The sequence below is a fragment of the Passer domesticus genome, chromosome 1, assembly GCF_036417665.1.
Source record: "Passer domesticus isolate bPasDom1 chromosome 1, bPasDom1.hap1, whole genome shotgun sequence".
Taxonomy (NCBI): Eukaryota; Metazoa; Chordata; class Aves; order Passeriformes; family Passeridae; genus Passer; species Passer domesticus.
Genome location: NC_087474.1, coordinates 52364554 through 52383613, shown reverse-complemented (window position 1 = coordinate 52383613; position 19060 = coordinate 52364554). Strand labels below are relative to the sequence as shown.

Below are 19060 nucleotides of genomic sequence, written 5' to 3'. Positions count from 1 at the left end.
CAATCAAAACAAACTTATTTCTGAACAAATCTTCTTTCTTAGTTTGGCCTGAAATTGTAAAGTTTCAAGCTGAAACTTTTATCAAACATTTTATGGAAATTTTGTGGTTTGTAAGTTTTGCCCAGCTCTCATCTGTGTCCAGATCAAAGCACACCTTAATGTTCTTGACTCAAGCATCATCCTGCACACATAAGTATAAAGAATTGTCTTTTTAATACAGGTGGACAAGTCAGCCTCTAAAAAAATGTTCTATGTGCAATCAGGCTCTAACACTAATATTTCCTGGATTATCTCTGACAAAGTAGAAAGCTGTGAAGAGAAAATTTTATAGTTCACTGGTAATCATAATAACAGGGCTCTTGTTCCAAGAATGGGGGCCTAATTACCTTCTGAAATTCAAAAAAATCACACTGACTATAGTATATTTTACATCATGTGCTACAGTTATTTTAAGATATGAGCAATTTCGATCTTTTTTTAATAAAAGCTTTTTGCATGGCACTTTAGCAAATCTGTGTATAAGTGGGTTTCCAGAATCACTTACTTTCTTGGCATATATTCAGGAAGATGCAAATTCTGTTAACTGGCATCTATATATAGATGTCATAAATGCACAGACATAATTTAATTAACTCTTGGTTTTTTTGGTTTTTTTTTTTTTTCTTTTCAGAAATGTCTTTAAAATAAACTAAAATTCTGTGCTTCATCTTTGAGGTAATTTTAAATAAGGCTAACTTAAAATCCCTGGGAAAATTCCTGCCTAGACCAGCCTTTAAAAGTTTGATCCATAAGAATTATTATTCTCTATTCAACAACAAAATCAATTTTAAAAAATACATCCTTAATTTTTGTTGTTTTCACTCAGGAAAAGATTGAGAAATAATTAACAGAATGGTAGTGGTGGAGACACCAAAGAACAATCAGAACAAATTTTTGAATACTGCAATAATTTTCAGTGCTTGCAATGCTTCAAAAACAATCGCTCTCTCAAGGGTTTGATCCTAGTCCCTTTCAAGCTGATGGAAGTTCTTCAATTAATTAAATTAAAAACAGCATAGACACAAGTTAAAATGAACTTGTTAGTTGGAGTGTCACTTTGTATTCTGCCTCGGCAGGGCTAAAATTTGTTGCCTACCAAATCAAATTCTCTTCGTTTGCTTACTACACTTTTATGTTTTAGTGAGAAACATCCCTGTTTTGTGTTTACTTGAGTTTAATCTTCATGTGTCTGTGCCCTGTGGGAAGTTAACTCACAGGTTTCCTATTTGAAATCAGTTTCTTATCTATTTACCTGTCAGTTGCTGCTGACTATTAAGTTTTGGGTCACCAGACTGATGGCTTGTCTAAAGTCACCATCTCCATCATACTACCTAAGCTGCCTGTTTTCTGAACATGCTGGCTTTAATTTTATAGTATTCGGCACACCTCTGACAAGACAGCTATCAAATCAGTGATTCAATGTAAAAATGGATTTAAGATCATTCCAGGCAGTGCAAGAACACAGCATTTCTCAAATTTCTCAATGTGGTGGGCCGCCGGCTAGAGGTTCACCCAGCTGAGCTCCCACTCTTCCTCTTCCACAGGATGGGAAGGAGTAAATTGGGGTGGGGGCGGGTGGGTAAAGAGCTTGAGTGTCAAGATAAAGACAGGGAGGTATTTGCCAGGGGTGAAGGCAGAACTTGAGGTCTGCCTCTGGTGCAGGAGCAAGGGTTGCTGCGGTGAGTCCGTGCCAGCCCTCTTGACCGCTGCTGCTCTCGCTGTTCCCCTGCTCCGGAGGGGATTCTCCAGGGCAATCCGGCAGCCGGAGCCCCTGCTGTCCCTCCTCCGGCTCTCCCTTCGGGGCTGGCAGGGCCTTTCCTCCCCCTTTTCCCCTCACGTCTTCCTGCCCGGGGCTGAGGGGCTTGCCTGTACCCGGCTGTGGCCGGCACGGGGCAGCCCGGCCTGGCCCGGCCCGTGGACACCCGTGCGGCCGCCGTGGGCACCGGGACACCGGCAGCTCGCACCCTGATCGAGAGACGAGCGGGACACGCCGTGCAGACGCAGGAGAAAGCCGTGCTGCTGCCCCAGTCCATCTGCATCTGGTGGAACAGCCCAGCGGCTTCGGCAGCTCTGAACCCTGTGTGCAGCGCTGTAAGTGATTTGTGACAAAAGTGACACGGTGAAATGTCGATTTAAGGAGGTAACTGCACACTGTAAATAGGCCAGAGATTTTTAGTAACTGTGACGATTACCACAAGGGAAAGCTAAACAAATGTTAGGAGATGGAAAAGTAAACCTGTGGGCACTGCTAGGTTGTGAAGAGGCTTTTGGCCAGGGTGGATAATAGGGGACAGGACAGGATACAACAAAATATGTATGTTAACAAACTCCATTAGGCTTATAAAAAACCTTTAAAAACATGCTTCCTCCCCTTAGAAGCACAGAGAAGGCAAGTAGTCCCACTATAGAAAACAAAATGTTATTTTTGAATCTGAAAATGATTAAGTCAAATAACAAAAAAATGAAGTGATTAGTGTTTATCCCACTAAAAAGCTACCATCAGAAATACACAACTCACCCTAGAGTATTATACTTATTTTCCAGCTTTTATTTATGTGCAGAAAAAAAGGCATTAAGCCTTTCATGTGAAAAAATGTCCAGAAGTTATGAAAGACATGTCTGTGCTGTAATGTAAATGTTGAAATACCTGAGTTAGCTTAAAACAAGAACTAGAACACTTTAGTGGTGATAAACTGGCAGCTTATCAGCAACAGTGGATTTTCCCTCCTATGTTTCTCAGTCAGAAACAACCAGGGAAGATAGCTGGGTATGGGCTTCTCAGAGTAGGACAGCTGAGACCTTTGCTGAAGTAGGTGAACTGCTCCAAGTATCCCAGCTTGGTCCTTTGAAAGCAGCCTGGATGTCTCCCTACTTGAGCAAAAATTGCAGCAATTTAGGAGGCACCATGTCTTGGGAAAAAAAAAAAGGCCATCAAACTGAAATAGGAAAAAAAGCCAAGCAACCAAAGAAACTAAAAATCCAGACCAAACCAAACCAAACAACCCCCAACCCAAAAACACACACAAAACTCCCCCAAAGTCCACTTCTTGCAACAACTGTACATTTAAAGGATGAGGATCCAACACCCATGAGCTATTTATGTGCCTTGCAAGGATATAAAAAGTTGCAATAATAAATCAGAGAAAAAGTTTTGAAAGGGATCGTTATCACCGTAATGGGTTGTGTTTAAAGGATAAACCAGCCTTTCCTTTCTGAAGGCAGGAAGAAGCTTTTCATGTTGGGGCAGCTCTTTCTGTGGTCACCTACTGAGTAGACTTTGCTGCACCTCATACTAAGCTGCGACTGCCCGCAGTTGAAGACAGGATACCATGGTATACCAACCACTGGTATCTTTTAGTATGGGAGCTTTTTTTTCCATAAAGCTCAACCAGGAAACCTGAAAGAAGTGTGGTTTGGGGAGCTCAAGTTGAGGTAAGAGACAAGGTAGGTACTGCAGACGGATTTTTCCATTGCATTAGTTCTGCATTGAAAATGTGTGCTAAGATGTTTGGGTTTGTTTGGTTTTTGTTTGGGATTTGTGTTTGTTCAGTTTTTTGTTCAGTTGGGTTTGGTTTTAAAAATATTTTCCAGTATGTTACTGTCTTTTTGCTACCTATATAGTTTATTTTTTAATGATAATAAAGGAACTTTTTATTAGTAGATTGCTGTGCCAACCATAGAATTTTAATATACCTTCAAGATAAGGCCCTGACAAGGTCCCATGTAAATCAGATACAGCTGTTTCCTAAATCCAGTCGTTCCTGCCTTGCTGATTTCTAGTAATTACCTCATCTACAAGAAATACTGTATTCCTGTATTGTGCTCCTGAGTATACTGTTTCTATTAGCTTGCCTACTGCTGAGATATCTCAGAGTTTTGGTTTAGGATTCTTTGTTTGGGGTTTTTTATAATTTTTTTTTCATTTGAGTAAGTCATATGGGTGTTGCACCTTGCATCACCAGTATTCCCAGTAGTTTAGGAAAGGTTTTGGTGTACACACTCCTTGCCTCCCTTGAGGTCTGCCTCTGGATATTTGAGATGAGGGCTTGTTTACATACTGTGGAGTTTTGTCAGTCATAAGATGGGATGCCCAAAGTTGGCATTCTGGCTGATCATAATTTTTTCACAACCTTTCCTGAGAGATGTATATCTGTTTTTGTCATTTAGTCCCTGGATTTTGGAGCAATTACTCAAAGAATTAATGTAATGTCAACAAATTACCCCAGTCTCTCTCAGAGGCCTTTTGCCTCCAGATGCAACATAGTTCCAGAGGGTTTTTTTAATGTCCGCATCTCTGAAAATGTGGGACTTAATTTGTGTATTTGTTCTATGTCACTTAAGCCTGTTATGATTTTCAGGGTCATCTTGCCCTATTTCTGGTCCCATTACAATAAAACTCCTGAGAATTAATTTATCTTAAGGTGTTTAAGTATTTCTATTGTGTTTCACATTGTTTTAATAACTTGATGTGAAAAGGAATCTACTTCCTGGATAAAATATAGTTTATTTCTCAGATTCAGTGATACGCTGCCTTCCCATTGCAAATAGAGGGTCTCTGTCATGCTTTAAGGAAAACATAAATATATTTTCTGTAAAAACTCATTTTGGTGTGGTTTGCTTTCTTCTCTGAGTAGAACAGATCAAACCATGCAGAAATCAGACTGAAAGCCTGATGGGGACATAGTTCTGCTTGCAGTAGTAGTAACCTCTTGTCCCATCAGCCACTTGATTCTTTCACATTATGCACTCCATGTCCCTTCTGTTCATATGGAATGACTTTTTTCCTTCTCTTTTTCCTTGTAAACATTTCTTTCCAAGAACAGTATTGGCATAATATCGAAAGTGAGATATACTGTGCAATTTCATGTGTGTGAACTTCACCTAAATTTTCCAGATTTTGTTTCATAGCTTTTCTTTGACTTTACTCATGTTCACAATCAGTCCTATACAAGGCTTTTGAAAATAGTAGAAAAATTCCTGACTCTATTCATGATCATTTTCCATGCCTTTTGGATTGCAGTGATTGCTGTTTTCCAAACTGCACAGATGAAGAAACGGCTTCTGTGAATTGTCTTCCACTGATTTTTCATTGCAAAGATGACCAAAGAAATGCCAAATGTTGTAAGATTAATTAGTTTTAAAAGCCTAACAACATCTGCATCAATTAAATATTAGTTTTTCACCAAGCATATCATAGTTCAAAGACTTTTATGCAATGTCCCTCTATCCTATATTCCTAAAATGGTGAAGCATGAAGCAAACCCTTCTGAATAAAGGTGGATGACAAAATACCATTTGCACTTATAGCAAGACTTTTTTTAGTATTTCCTTATTTCCTTTTAGTATTAGCTTATGGATTTTAATTTTTCTTTAAAGGCCTGTGAAAGAAACATTGCCAGATACATTACTTTCCAAATAAGCAAGATCATGAGAAGGCATATACTAGTATTTTCAAATGTAAATGTGGGATAGTCTCTGGGCACTAGATTAAGGTATCTGTAATTCTTGTACTTTTCAATATAGATATTTTTAGTTTTGCTATTAATTTGTGTTAGTGCTGGAAGTAGCTGTTCCAAAGCTGTATAAGTCTAAAGAAAGTGCAAGGAAAGAAGAAACTGCTTCCAGAAAGGAAAGATAGGAATGTGTCAGAATTTTTTTCATTATATTATGCTGTTTGAACAATAGTGTTGCTTCATAGCAGTAATTCAAAATTTAAAAGTTCATTACGGGAAATAAATATTTTGATACTGCAGCATTATATGCTCTTATGGCTTAATGATTGCTATCAATTCTTAGTAAAGAGTGACTTGTTCCTAACATATTGACCCTTTATACCTCTTTTGAAAGCAACTTAATGGGATACCAGCTGTATTTGTGAACCTCTTAGAAAAATTGATGTTAAACCATAGTAAACACAGCTTCTATCATAGCACTTGAAAATCTGTCAAAGGTTTTAGTTAGAAGTCATAAACAAAAATACTCCATATTGACTCATGAACATTTCTACAATCCACGACACTGGAAGAATTTTGTATCACTTGGAGTGATAAAGAATGCCAACTGTATTTACTTTCTGATAGTCCTCCTTGCCAGGCTGTGAGTAATGCTCTGTTATCCATTCTACATTTTGTGTTCCAAAGTCCACATTGTGTTCCTTGCTCCAAATCATGAATTCTGGACATGTTGCAGGCAAAACAAATTTTTATTACCCCTTGGTTTGATTCTTAGCTAAAAGAACAGGTTAATTTAGATGATTGAGACAACCAGATCAGTGCAATTGAAAAGAAAATTGTGTTTCCTTGTGTTCCTTTGCTTGTATCATAATTCAATCTTTGTTTCTGATGCAGGATAAAGGAGAACCTTTAGCATTTTTGAATGAACATCAGTGCCAAGCTTATCATAAAATCTGCCCTAAGTGTAGCTCTGGTAAGACACCATCTGATCTTCAGTAAATGCACAAGTTTAAGTAGCATAAATTAGAGTTTGAAATTTCTGAATTAATTGCCTTCATCCTCTTCTTAAATAACTTGGCTGTGGATGGTCCATCAGTTTAAATGATAGAACAAAAGGTTCTACAGCTACAAAACAAACTATTTTGGCTTGCTTCTTGGGTGGCTGCTTATTGTTTTGCAAGACAATGGGAATTGTCATAGTGTTTTGGATTATTTTCATCAATTTATTGAATATTTATTGTCAGGAATACTTCAGTTTTGTATTTTGAAGTTTGATACTACTTACATTTTAAATAAATCCTCTGGTATTTTTCCAGTTTTCCGTGACTTTTTCTAACCACTTGCTCTCATAATCATTTAAATTTTTATTTGTGAACTGAGTAAACAATCTGGAAGTCATTGATAGACAATAAAAATGGCACCCTACAATCCTGTTTAAAAAAAAAAAAGGGCGACAGACACTATTATCTTGTCTATGTTTGACATACTTTCCTAAAATTTCCCACAATTACTGGCTCAATTTCAGCTCTACTGGTGGTGAAAAATGTAGAAATGTTAGTATACACAGGGCACTGATGTGAGCTGGTATTTTGGATCATCCATTGTTATTTATTGCTATTTATTATTTGTGTATTGAAGTTTCTGGGACCCAGCCTCATGGATCAAGTATTCCATTGAGCCTGGCACCAGGCCAGGTCTAGAGAGCAAGACTGTCCCTGCCCCAATGGGTTAAAACACCGTGGTTAAACTGCTGGTGAGCCATGCACATCAAAATGTCTCTTTGGTTAGCAGAAATGCAGAAGCAGACCAACACAGCACCCAGGAAATTAAAATACTACTTTGTGCTTTCACAACAGATTTCATGCAGAAGTTATGCATTCTTTATCACTGTAAGATCAATGCATGTTTGATTCTACTCACTACTACAAGTATTTTAGAAATAAACATAAAAATTGTGTTGGGGAATGAAGGACACTGACCATGAAAGACTTAGTAGTATGTAGGTTTTATTCCCTACTAGCTGACGTAGCAATAACTTGTCCTTCCTGTATCTTTATGCAGATTTCTGGAGAGCAGGAGAAAATAAATTTCAAATAGGTTGTATATTTCTTGTGAAAATTGCTCTTAGACAAATATATCACTACATACACTGCTGTAATCTCTAACTTGGCAAGCCAAGTTAGACCATAAGCAGGGGCAAACAGATTCAGTAGACATATAGCATGTAAGGAACTGTGAAAGTAATTTGGTAAACTGTAAATGTACATTCACAGTATCACAGAATCTGCTATTGCTGGAGAACTGAACCTATTTTGACTGATCTTAGATCAAGTTGTAGCCTTAAAACTGCATTCTTGTTCTGATTGGTTTTGACCAAAGGAAGTATATTTGTTCAAATGAGCCTTTCAGAGGAAGGTGTTTCATTACTCTTTGAGAACAGGAACATGTGCCAGAATAAATATGTTCTAACCTCTGTAGATTTTTCCAAAGGGGAAAAGGTGCTGTCTTTTCTCCTTTTTTGGGAATAGATGAGATTTCCATTATGGTAAGAAGACAATAATTTGTGGACACTTTGAAGTACTGGTTTGTCTATAAATTTAGCTGGTAACAAACTGGAATGGCATACTGAATAAAGTTAGTACAGTATAACATGTTAGCCTGGAGCATTTTTACTTATCCTGAATTATATTAGTTCTTGATAATGATTGGATTGTTTCTTCTTCAGCACCAAATGCAACATTGCTGGGAATTCACCATGTTGTGTAATGGGATTAACATTTATTTATGGATTTCATTCATCAGTACTGAAGTAATTTCCCGAAGGAATTTTTGAATGCTTTATTATTATTGTATCAACTTTCCATTGTATCATCATGATATTTTTGGTAGGGAGCTGGCAAGTATGCAGGCATTTAAAAAGAATGCAGGAACTTGGAGCCCCACTAGAAGGCTTTCATTTGTCATTTTTTTAACATTGCCAGTCTGCCCTAGGTATTAATATTTCTTGTTATCAATTATAATGGGTAAATAAACTGGTTTTAATTAATTTCTAATTGTTTCATGATTTAGACAAAAGAGAGGAAGGGCTCTTGCTGGATTTCTTGTGAGTAGGACAATGATTGGTATCTTCACATGATCTCTGTAGGAATGACATTTAGAAATTCTAAACTGGTGGAGGTTACAGGGATGTACTTTCCCCACCTAAAGTCTTTTGTGGATCTTTCAGATTTAGGCAGGCTCCACCCTGTCCTTTGATAAGAAACATTCCCCTTTTGTTTTTTCCTGTGCTATCCAGAAATAAAATCCAGCTTGTCTTTATTTATTTATTTATTTATTTATTTATTTATTTAAATGTCTCTGAAAGTTTATTCTCTGAAATCACAGTTCCCTAGAACACCTCCCATGGAAAGCAGAACGTTAATTTGCTTTTTTACAAAGCACTTTGATGTAATATTTCCATTGTGCAGCTTATTTAGCATGTTTCTGGCTACACATTTCCTTTACTATAGCCTTCTGAGAATACCATTATTAAAACCTTACACATCATACTATGAAAAGTATTGATTTATAGTAATCTTACTGGGATTGTTTCCACGTTTTCTAAAAGCTCATTGGGTGAGGCTATCATTATAGATGCTAAAATCGGAACTGAAACCATTAGGTAAATATTTACTTTTCTCCATCAGAAATCCAACCTGTTGAAGATGCACAGCTACCAAGTCCTTGAGATTTTTCATTCCACTTAAAACATTTCAGTACAACAGGAAAACAACTGAGAAGCTGCATACCCAATCTCATCCACATAAGGAATGTAAGAGATCACAGAAATAAAGCCTAGCTCAATAAAGTGACACCACATTAGAAAATGCAAAGAAAAGACTTAAGAGTTTAATAATCCAATGATGGGGGTGTGTAATATTTTCTGTCTAGAAGTTAGACCTTTTTAAGAGCTACAAGGAATGAGCATTAATCCTGCTTTGAGAGGAAATAGAAAAAAACCTAATACGAAAATATTTTGCAACAGGAAGTCCAGGAAGTCAGATATCGTTATACTTGCCTTTAGTGATGAAGCATTTTAGAGACAGGTCAAATTCCTTCCAAGAGTAAATTGCATTAGTGGGCACAAAACATCTGAAAAAATATGGTATGTCTAGAAACACCCTCAATGGCCTGTTTTCAGAAGGCTTGTCTGTATAACATGGTCTGATGTTTTTCCTGTGTGTGGTTTGGTTGGTTGGCTGTTTTTTTGAAAGTAGAATGTGGGCTAAGAGACAAGATATAAAAAGGTATTTGGAAGACTATGGTCTATTTATGTAGCATTGACTATTGGAAAAAAATAATAGTTTTGAATGGAGAAATGACGTTATATGTGATTGCAGGTAATTTGCAGTGGGAAAGGGTATAGAGTGAAGGTAGGTCAAAAAAAAAAAACCAAAATCTGAAGATCTACCTTGCGGATCTTACCTTGAATGGCTTACATTTTTCAGATGGACCATAAGTGGATCAGTTGGGAAGTTTTGTTAATCTGGGAAATTCTTTTTCACAATTCATTAATCAGTTGTTTTGATTCCCTTAGGGAGAATGACATGACTAAAGTCTTTTAAAGTCATAATGAAACACTTGACTTAACTTTACTGCAGAAGTCCACTCAAAATTTTATGTAGCATCTCATGCTCTACATTGTTCTTCAGAGTGATAAGGAACTAAGAATTTGCACTTCAAATTCAGTCTGTTATGTTTTGTTGTGAAAAGTGCTTTATGATATTAATTTGTCACAGCTAAAGTTTTGTATTAGAAATGCAGAGTTTACATTGATTTAGTATTGCATTTTCATTGAGAATTTGATGGGAACAGTGGCAAGAGTTTGGAACAAGGGTATCACATTTTGCAAGGAATTAAGTTCTTACATATTGAACATATTATTGAGTGTGAGCAGTGTCCTCACTTGGTCAAAAGGTTGATTCAGGCTGATACTTTCTAGGCTTGCGTTCATGCCTTCTTATAGTAAAGCTTTAGTTCCACAGAGGCGAATACCCAGGATAGAGTTTAGCATTATCCAGCTTCTTTCAAACCATTATTCCAAACTCGTGTGTATAACTTCCCTTTTAATGTTTATGTGCACCCTTGTCTTCTCCCACTCTGGGTCAGGTAAGATTTAAAAAGTGTGCTGAATGCTGTGGGTACAGTTATGTTTGATTTTTTTGCTTAAGAGTGTAAAGGAAATGTTAGCAGAAAAGACTGCCATTTAAAATTTCCACCTTATATCTTGTAAATATGGCCAGGATTGGTTTTAGAAATGTCTGCCTCCTGTTTTATTTGTTCTTCTGCAAGTCAAGAAGAAAGAACTAATGTGGCATATAAAAATCGTACTAAAGTGTATTTGGATGAAAAATTCTGTCTCCTCAGTTTCTAAGGTGCATTTGAATAGCTATTTTGAGTAACCTTTAAGGTAATTTCAGGCATAGAGCAGGAACAAGGTCAGAGGCCAGATGAATAATGTGCTTCAATAAATGAAAACCTTTCTTTTCAAAATATTTTCTCACATATACTGTTTTTTTGGTAAACAGGAAATGTTTTAGAAACACGATAGTGTAAGGGAATTGTCAGGGATCACATGCTGAATCAAATCACTACTGGTATCAAATAATCCCTTCAGCTTGAGTAGACAATTTGTTGGCAGTACTGTTGAAATATCTCTGCTTTATTGCCTTGCAAATATTAAATAATAGTTTCAGATATTTAAGGCTCTACTCTGTGTCAGGGGTAAGAAATATCTGTCTATTTTATGCTGAATGCCCCTTTTGTTTCACTCATTTTGCTGTATTATTTTTATTCATTTCTTTGCAAATAGGGATAGCTCAGGATGCACTCTGTTGCTACTTAAAATGGAGAAAGAAACCACAGCACCATCCTCACTGTAAGCAAAACTCTTTTCACATCTATTGAGTGTCTGAACAGACAAAAGAGCTTTGATCACTTTCAGCCGCTTTTAACAAGGGACTTGTTTTAATTATAGAATACTTTAGCTATTACTAAACATTTGCCTGGCACAGTTGGCATATGACATCATTTTACAAAAGCTTGGGTTTCTTTAGAGCATTCCAGCCTTAGGCTGCTCTTCTTAGAACTAAAGAAGGAGCATTATTTTTTCACCAACTGAAGAAGGTATCTTTAAATTAGAGCCAAGAAAAATAAGATTATAATCCAGAACCATTCCCAAGTAATGACCATAATACAGCAGTCACCTAATGAAGACCTATTTATATTCACTCCCGCAGTATTTCCGGTGACCTCATGACAATACCAAAGATTTTCCTATTCCCTCATGCAGGGAAAAAAAGAAAAAAGGGTCAGAATTTCTGATAATCTCCCCACCAGTTTTCACTTTACAAAGTTGTATTGCTCTCTGAAAAAAAAACCCAAACAAACAACAAAAAACAAAACAAAAAAAAATACACAAAATGATGCAGAATGTTTTTCTATCATTGTATATGCTGTATACAATGTATGTTATAGATTAAATGCCATGTAGCTTGAGTATAATGTAAGAAGAATCTGTCAGATCTGTAAATGAATAATGGAAACAGTAAAAAATATTTAATGTTTGGAGTTTGACTACATTGCAATATGCATAGTTTGTATAGAAATAGTACTAATATTTGTTGACACTGCTGACTATCAACATTTTTTTAGTTCTTAAAGTGGAATAAGATATGATGAAATGGTTCTTGTTAATTACATTTTAGTACTTCTTCAGTAGAGCAGAATATGAAGACGATTCTCAATGTCATTTTTGTAACCAATGTAAACTCTATACATATCCCATCATTTGGGCTTATTTGCTCTTGTCTTCATTCAGATTTAAGACTTAAGTCAGGATTATGTTTTCCCCTAATGAGATGTAAACTATTCATATTTTTCACAAAACACAGTATGTTTAAAATTTAGCATAGTGTAGCTGCAATATTATGATGGTGGCTGTCTGAAGTTAAGTTTCTTAAAAGCTTCTCAAGTTCATTGAATGATTCTCAGAAATAAAGACTGTTGAACTAAAGTTTTAAAGCTTGGTGTTTGTCCTGGTTCAGTCTTTTCCTCTATTCTTGGGAAATTAATTAGATTTTGGATGTCTCAGCATCACCAGTATAGAGAACTGCTTCTAGGTAAAGCAAAAAATATATAAATTTCTTACTGAGTCTTGGTATTTCTGCATTCCTGTAGGTCTCAGATATTATTTGATTGACTACAGAAGTGTAGGGTCAGTTAGGGAGAATCAGTAACCCAGGCAGAGGAATTTTTAACATAATTGTAAGTATTTTAGTCATATTTTTGTAGAAACTAAAATTGCTTACTTTTTAAATTACACACCTGAACAAATTTATTTAGGATTTGTTTGTATTTTCAATAGTATCAATCCTATTGCAGTTGTATGTTGCATATGTTTATCACTACCCAGTAGCTCTTTGGTCATCTCTAAGATAAGTTTATCTTTTTAACAAGTTTGGTGTAAGTAGGGCCATATCTGCAATGTATGGTAAATCCAACGAAAATTAATTTGCTTGGGCTATATTTATCTGAATTTTCTTTAAAAAGCTTGTCAGCTTACCATCTGGTGATTTTTCTCATGCTAAGTCTCAGAGATTATTTAGTTTACTAGCTGGTATTACTAAATATTTGACATAAGAAATCTTGTTTTCTCAGAACCATTACCAAAATACTCTGACCTGACTAGAATAAATTTCAAAAATCTTAAAATATATCTATTTGTATATCCTTGTTGTTATAGCTTTTAAGCCACTTTTCAGAACACACAACTTTGCTTACCAGTGTAAAGAAATGTTTGTGTTACTGTGTTTTTAATTTAAATGATTCAAAAAGCTACAATTTTTACCTACATTAAACACATTACAGAAATTATAACTTACAGTTTTATAATTCAGTGCATAGGTTGTTCATTACCACTCATGGCACTACACTTGATGTCAAGAATCTAAAACTTCATTAAATTGGATACATGTGAATGCTATTCAATACCATTTTACATTTGGAGGTTTTAGCCTTCCATTTTCACAAGGTTGAATATGATCTTGTTTTCTTAAGCCTTGGATTTGCCTGCCTTTGAAAGAGAACCTAATTTTCTATTTTAGAAAATTTATCTCTCTGCAGTGTCTACAGGGAACATATACATGACAAAATTAAGCAGTGGAACTGTAGTCATCTTTATCACACTAATCCTTCCCCAGAGATTAGACTGTATTTATTCTACTATCTGAAGTATTTCAGTATATTTAACATGAATAGATTCATATTATCTTTAATTATGCTATTTAAATCCTGTTCAACTTAGTGCTCAAATAAGTCATGTTCTTCAGGAGCCATTTATATGTCTAGGGTGAGAAGTTATTAGGATAACGTCATTGACAGTTGTAGTAGCTCTGATTTATCTCTATTAGTGGGACATATTGAAACCTCATTAAATTTCTCTGTTACATTGAGGGATGCCAGCCTTGTCAGTTGGTGAAAGTTGCACACTATAACCAGCTGTGTTTTCTGTTTAGGAAGGTCTTAGCATAGGCATGAGACAAAAATGAGAGCCTCCCCTGTTTGTGTTCACATCATAGCTCTAAGCAGTGGGTGGAGGGTTAATGTGATGACATTTTGTGAAGGCTACCTGCATTTCAGGAGGCTGCCCTTGTTTTCTAGGGTGTTGTCTTTATTCCTTCAGCAAATCTGATACAGTGCTGGAGCCCAGCTGCTGGTGCTGTGTTTTTCACATAGATAGCAGTCTTTTAAAATACTTTTGAAAGATATAATAAAAACAAATTTTAAAAGCAACTGTATGCCCTAAGTAGTGTTATTAATGCATAGGTAGCATTTGTAAATATTAACTGTTTGATTACATAGGTCTAAAATAAGCTTTTTATCCAACATAATTTTGTTCTGCTGATTCTGGAATGGCACAGGGTGTCAGCAAGCATTTGTCCTGAGTTAACCACTTCCTGCACTTCCCCTGAGAAGCAGTGGTGCTGTCCTAGAGAAGAATGAGAAGGAAGAGAAATTATTTGGGGATTCTTTAGGATAGATTTGCAGGAGATCTGAGCTAATCCAAATGTACACTAATTTACCTGAAATCTTCAGATGCATTCTCTTAATGCAGTTTTACAAGCAATAAACTTGGAGAGGGAGAACTGGAGAGAAGCAAAATACCTAAAACCCACATTTCTTAATTTCTCTTGAGCTTTACCTTTCCTTTGGGTTGGCATGAGTTTTCTGTCTCTTTCACTGATTATAAGTGCTCTTCTCCCTGGAGGATGAAGAGCAAAAGTAGGCTTTGCTGCTTTTCATTAGCACTCATCCTGGAATGTCTTTGGAAGTTGATAGGGCATTCTTAGAGGGGCACTGTGTATAAGAGGGGCAGCAGGGCTGCCAGTCTATTCCAGAACTTCTGAAAGACTTAAAAACCATATCTCCTCACAGGTGTTATTTTTATGTTGTATAAAAAGGGAACCAAACCAGAAATTTTGTGCCATGTGATAAAAATATTTAGGTATGAATCTGACTTAATAATGCTGATTTTTCAAAGCTGCTCTTAACAGAAGCATACATTTGAAAGGATGCTAAAGTGGAAAATATTTCTGCTTTCTGTGAGGGCATTAAAAGTTTTGATTTGAGAGAAACAGCTATTTGAATAGGAAGGTAGATGGTGCAACATGAGAAGTGTCTAGAATACGGGAAGTTTCAATCACATCTCTGCCATGTATCAGATGAGGCACCACTCTTTTATACCCTTGGCTTTCCTTGAGTGGAACTAGTCCAGAAAAGAAGAAAATAAAAATTACAGGGAATTTAAGTCTTAGTATTGCGCAGGACTTTTTCAAGTTATTTTCTAACTCAAATACTGCTTAATGGTGACCTGAAATTGAACATGTATAACAAGGCAGAAAAATATTTAGCTGGGAATTGCAAATCTGATGTAAGCCTCTTTCCATCACTTTTTTTCCTTACCTCAGTAGAGTTGAGAGCCAAGGGAATCCCGAGCCAGCACCGATTTAGGCTGGTATGCACACCAGGTGCAGGATGACGCATTCACAGTCTCCCTCCTGGTTAGCTCATGCAGTGCAGTTTCTGCAGTGAAATACCTGCTTCGTGGGCCATGACAAATGGTGTTGTACAGCCTCTGGTTACTGACCTCATGCAGTTCATGGAATGATCTCTGCACAGGAGTCACACAGTGAAGATCTGTGCTTAAAAAAAATGTTTCATCAAGTGTGGCATGGGCCCTTCCTTATAGGTGTTCCAGACCTTGAAAAAGTCTTTATCTCCTAGCTTTCACCCTCCATTCACAAGAAAATGAGGTTTAGAGTATAACTCTCTCTTTCACCCTGAGGAACTTAGTTTTTTTGCATAAACTAGAAACCTGAAAACATAACAAAAGCATATATTTTTTCTTTGAGATTGAAGAATACAAACATGTGTTGAAACTTTTGTTTTTCAGCATTATTAAAAAATTATCATCTTTGTTCAGTGGTAGACTACTGCTTTTTTTAATCACTGTCCTTGGTTTCCTAGTGAACTAAGATGCTCTCTGGCTACTACCATGCAATTGTGTGGCTTTTTCTTAATAATGATAGAATTTTAGGGTTAAAAGGGAGCACAAGAAAGCGTCTAGTTCATCACCCTGCCCCAAGGCAGCATGAGCTAATCCTGACAGATGTTTGTCTAACCTGTTCCAAAGCTTTACAGATAATCTTTAAGGCCCCCAGGCAACCTATTACAGAGCTGCACTACACTTACTCTTGGGTATTTTCTGCTAGTGTTTAAAAAACTTCTGCTGTTAAGCTTGTCGCTTCTTGTCACTGTGGATATGGGAAGCAGATTACTAGCTTGCCCTTTGCAGTAGTTTGGGGTTATTTTGTTTTGTGTTTGGTTGGTTGGTTTATGGGCTTTTTTTAGCTTAAAAATAATACAATGTCTTGCTGTTTTTCTTTGCTTCCTAGAGTTCCAGTCCATTCAGTCTTCTTGTGCAACTGATGTTTCTATAGACAATATATATGGCTATCCTGTATACCTGTAAGATCCATTCAGACAATGCCTGCATTTATTTTTTTTACCATTACCCATAATATATTCTACCAATTCTACCAGTTTGACAGCATTTTTCTGTACTAGAAACTCAGTTCTTAAAAACCACTCTTTATTTGTAGTCTATTATTAAAATGATACATAGCAGCAGTGAAGAGATAGCTGATGTATTTTTTGTGTTAAGAGAGTACCATTGCAGGCAGTAGTGATATCTGTATCCTTACTTAGTAGTTACTCTTTCCTTAACATGTGCTTAAGACCAGTGTTGGAGACTAGATACTGAATTGGATGATATTACCAAAAATGGCTGTATGCTCTAATAATCCATGGTTTTCAGTGATGTCCTACTACTGTGTATGTGAAGCTTCTATGCAATATTTCTTTAATGCTTTAAAAATTATACAACATGCAATACTTGGGCATGTTAAAGGCCTATTGAATGTCCATTTTATAGTGAGTTCATAAAGAGAAATCTGCACTGTTGGCTGTCTCGCTGATGTCATGTCATTTGCTGTTCCACAGAAGAGCCAGCAAACGCTGTGGGTCACGGGAAACCCCTGGCAGACAAACTCTATGGAATTAATCTTATCCCAGCTTAAAATGGAGAAATTTGTGGCCGTTCCATGTATATCCATGGAAGCTAAGAATTTATAGATATCAGAGACACTATGAATGACTTGTAATCTTCAGGGAAATCTTTAACAAGTATTAACCCTAGCCATGGTCTTGAATTTCCATGACTGTCTCTACGAAAATGTATCTCTTGGGGAAAATAGTGTTTTGGTTTGATTGTTAAATTCTGAGTGAAGAGTTCAGTTATGTGTGTAAGATTGTTATTAAGTCATCACGTCTCAAGAGTTAAGTGATTTAAAGGACTTTGCTATAGAAGAATTTTCATTTTCACCAGCCCTGTCTTACTTGAAAGCAAAACTTCAAGGTGGGAATCCAGCTTCTCTATTGTTCTTCAATAAAGAAAATGTTCTTCAATACAGAAAATTCTTTTTGGCTATTACTTTATATGCAAAATAAAAACAAGTTTATTTTCCTTTTTTCTTTCTTTCTTTTCCTTTCTTTCTTGTTTTCTTTTTGGCCATTCATATATTATCACAACCATGTCTCTGTCATTGTCCCCCTTTTTTCTTGATTGTTCTGTTTTAAAATACGTGCACCTTGTCTAAAAAGCCAGCTGGGATGCCACAAATAGTGTGCTCTATTTATGACTGCAAAGTAATTACAATGGAATTTAAAGACTTGGTTTATAGATCCAAGACGAGGATCTTCTGTGTACACTAAAAGGATGAATCCTTTCCAGACCACTTCTTATTTGGCTGAAGATGAACTTGAGGAAGCATTTTGGAGTGTCAGCCAAGGCTGCTTTTAGAAAGACCTGGGTGGGATTCATACTGTTGATATCCAAATAAAAATAGGCCCTGATTTTAATCTCTGCATGGTTACTTTATTGTAGTTATGAAACCATGAATTAACTTTAAGGCTTTCAGGGATGAAAGGAGACATATAAGTAAGTGCCTGTTATCTTTTTTAGATTCATGGGAAAATATTTCATCCAGTGTCCTAGCAGCTTTCTCTTGTGGACTTGTCTTTTGTTTATTCTGTTCCTGTGTGGTATGCATTTTAGTTTGTTTCCTGTGAGAGCAGAATCTCTGTGACTGGGAGAGATATGTTACAGGAACAGGAGAAGATGGGCAATTTGGGGAGGAGAGAGGGCCTAATCTGCTATATATAAATGAAAGTGTACGAAGTATTCTTTGCTTAAGGTGAAGTTGAATATAGCTGTTTCTGGTAAATGTCACTGAAAATTGTACAGTTTCAGTATTTTTCAGCAAAAAAGTTTATTTCAGAATTCAGTAAGGTGCAACAGTTTCAGAATATATCCCTAATTGTGTGAGAGATATAAATATAACAATTCAAAGGAATATATTTTAGATTATCTGGAAACATTTAGAGTTTAAATACTGTTTTAAACTGTTTTCTCTAGGCACCTCAGCATCCCTCTCCCTGTCTGAAAATCATGTAGATGTCAGGGCATAATTTGTAGGACAAATATACTTATTCTGCATAAAGTTTTAACACTTAAACATAAATGAAAGTAACTTTGGGACAGGAGAGAAGTATATATTTATAGTGTGTGTGACATAGAAAAATGCATTCTCTAATCCCTACTTTACATGATTTTGGAGTAGAGAGGTCTCTTTGCTATCAAACTAAGACTTTGTCATCAAGACAAAGGATAATTGGCTGCATGATTTTATTCCTAAGCAAATGTTTATATTTTGGCATCTAAAGAGTAAGATATACTGATATTCCCAGCATATAGAGATGATCTCTTTCTGGTTTGCTTCTTAACATATAGTCAAATGGGATTTCCATGTCTAACTGGGAGGCAAAACTGGACTCATTTAGTGATAACAATATTTGTTAATGAGCCATGGCCTATAATATACAAGCAGTACAGAAAAGAGCAGTGATGG

General features: G+C 36.2%; 1 long non-coding RNA gene across 13 annotated transcripts in view; it reads left to right on the top strand.

Moving 5' to 3' along the window:
• Nucleotides 1-2003: 2003 nt before the first annotated feature.
• LOC135300542 (uncharacterized) overlaps nt 2004-19060 on the top strand; it is a 197586-nt gene continuing 180529 nt past the window's right edge. For 6 of the 13 annotated variants that reach the window (XR_010362357.1, XR_010362367.1, XR_010362359.1 and 3 more), the window contains exons 1-6: nt 2152-5160; nt 6387-6465; nt 9179-9303; nt 10474-10640; nt 11344-11409; nt 12711-12797. This is a non-coding gene — a long non-coding RNA (uncharacterized LOC135300542). Of the gene's footprint in view, nt 2131-2151; nt 5161-6386; nt 6466-9178; nt 9304-10473; nt 10641-11343; nt 11410-12710; nt 12798-19060 lie in introns of those variants that run through there. The other 7 variants (XR_010362360.1, XR_010362362.1, XR_010362361.1 and 4 more) reach the window with 7 other exon arrangements.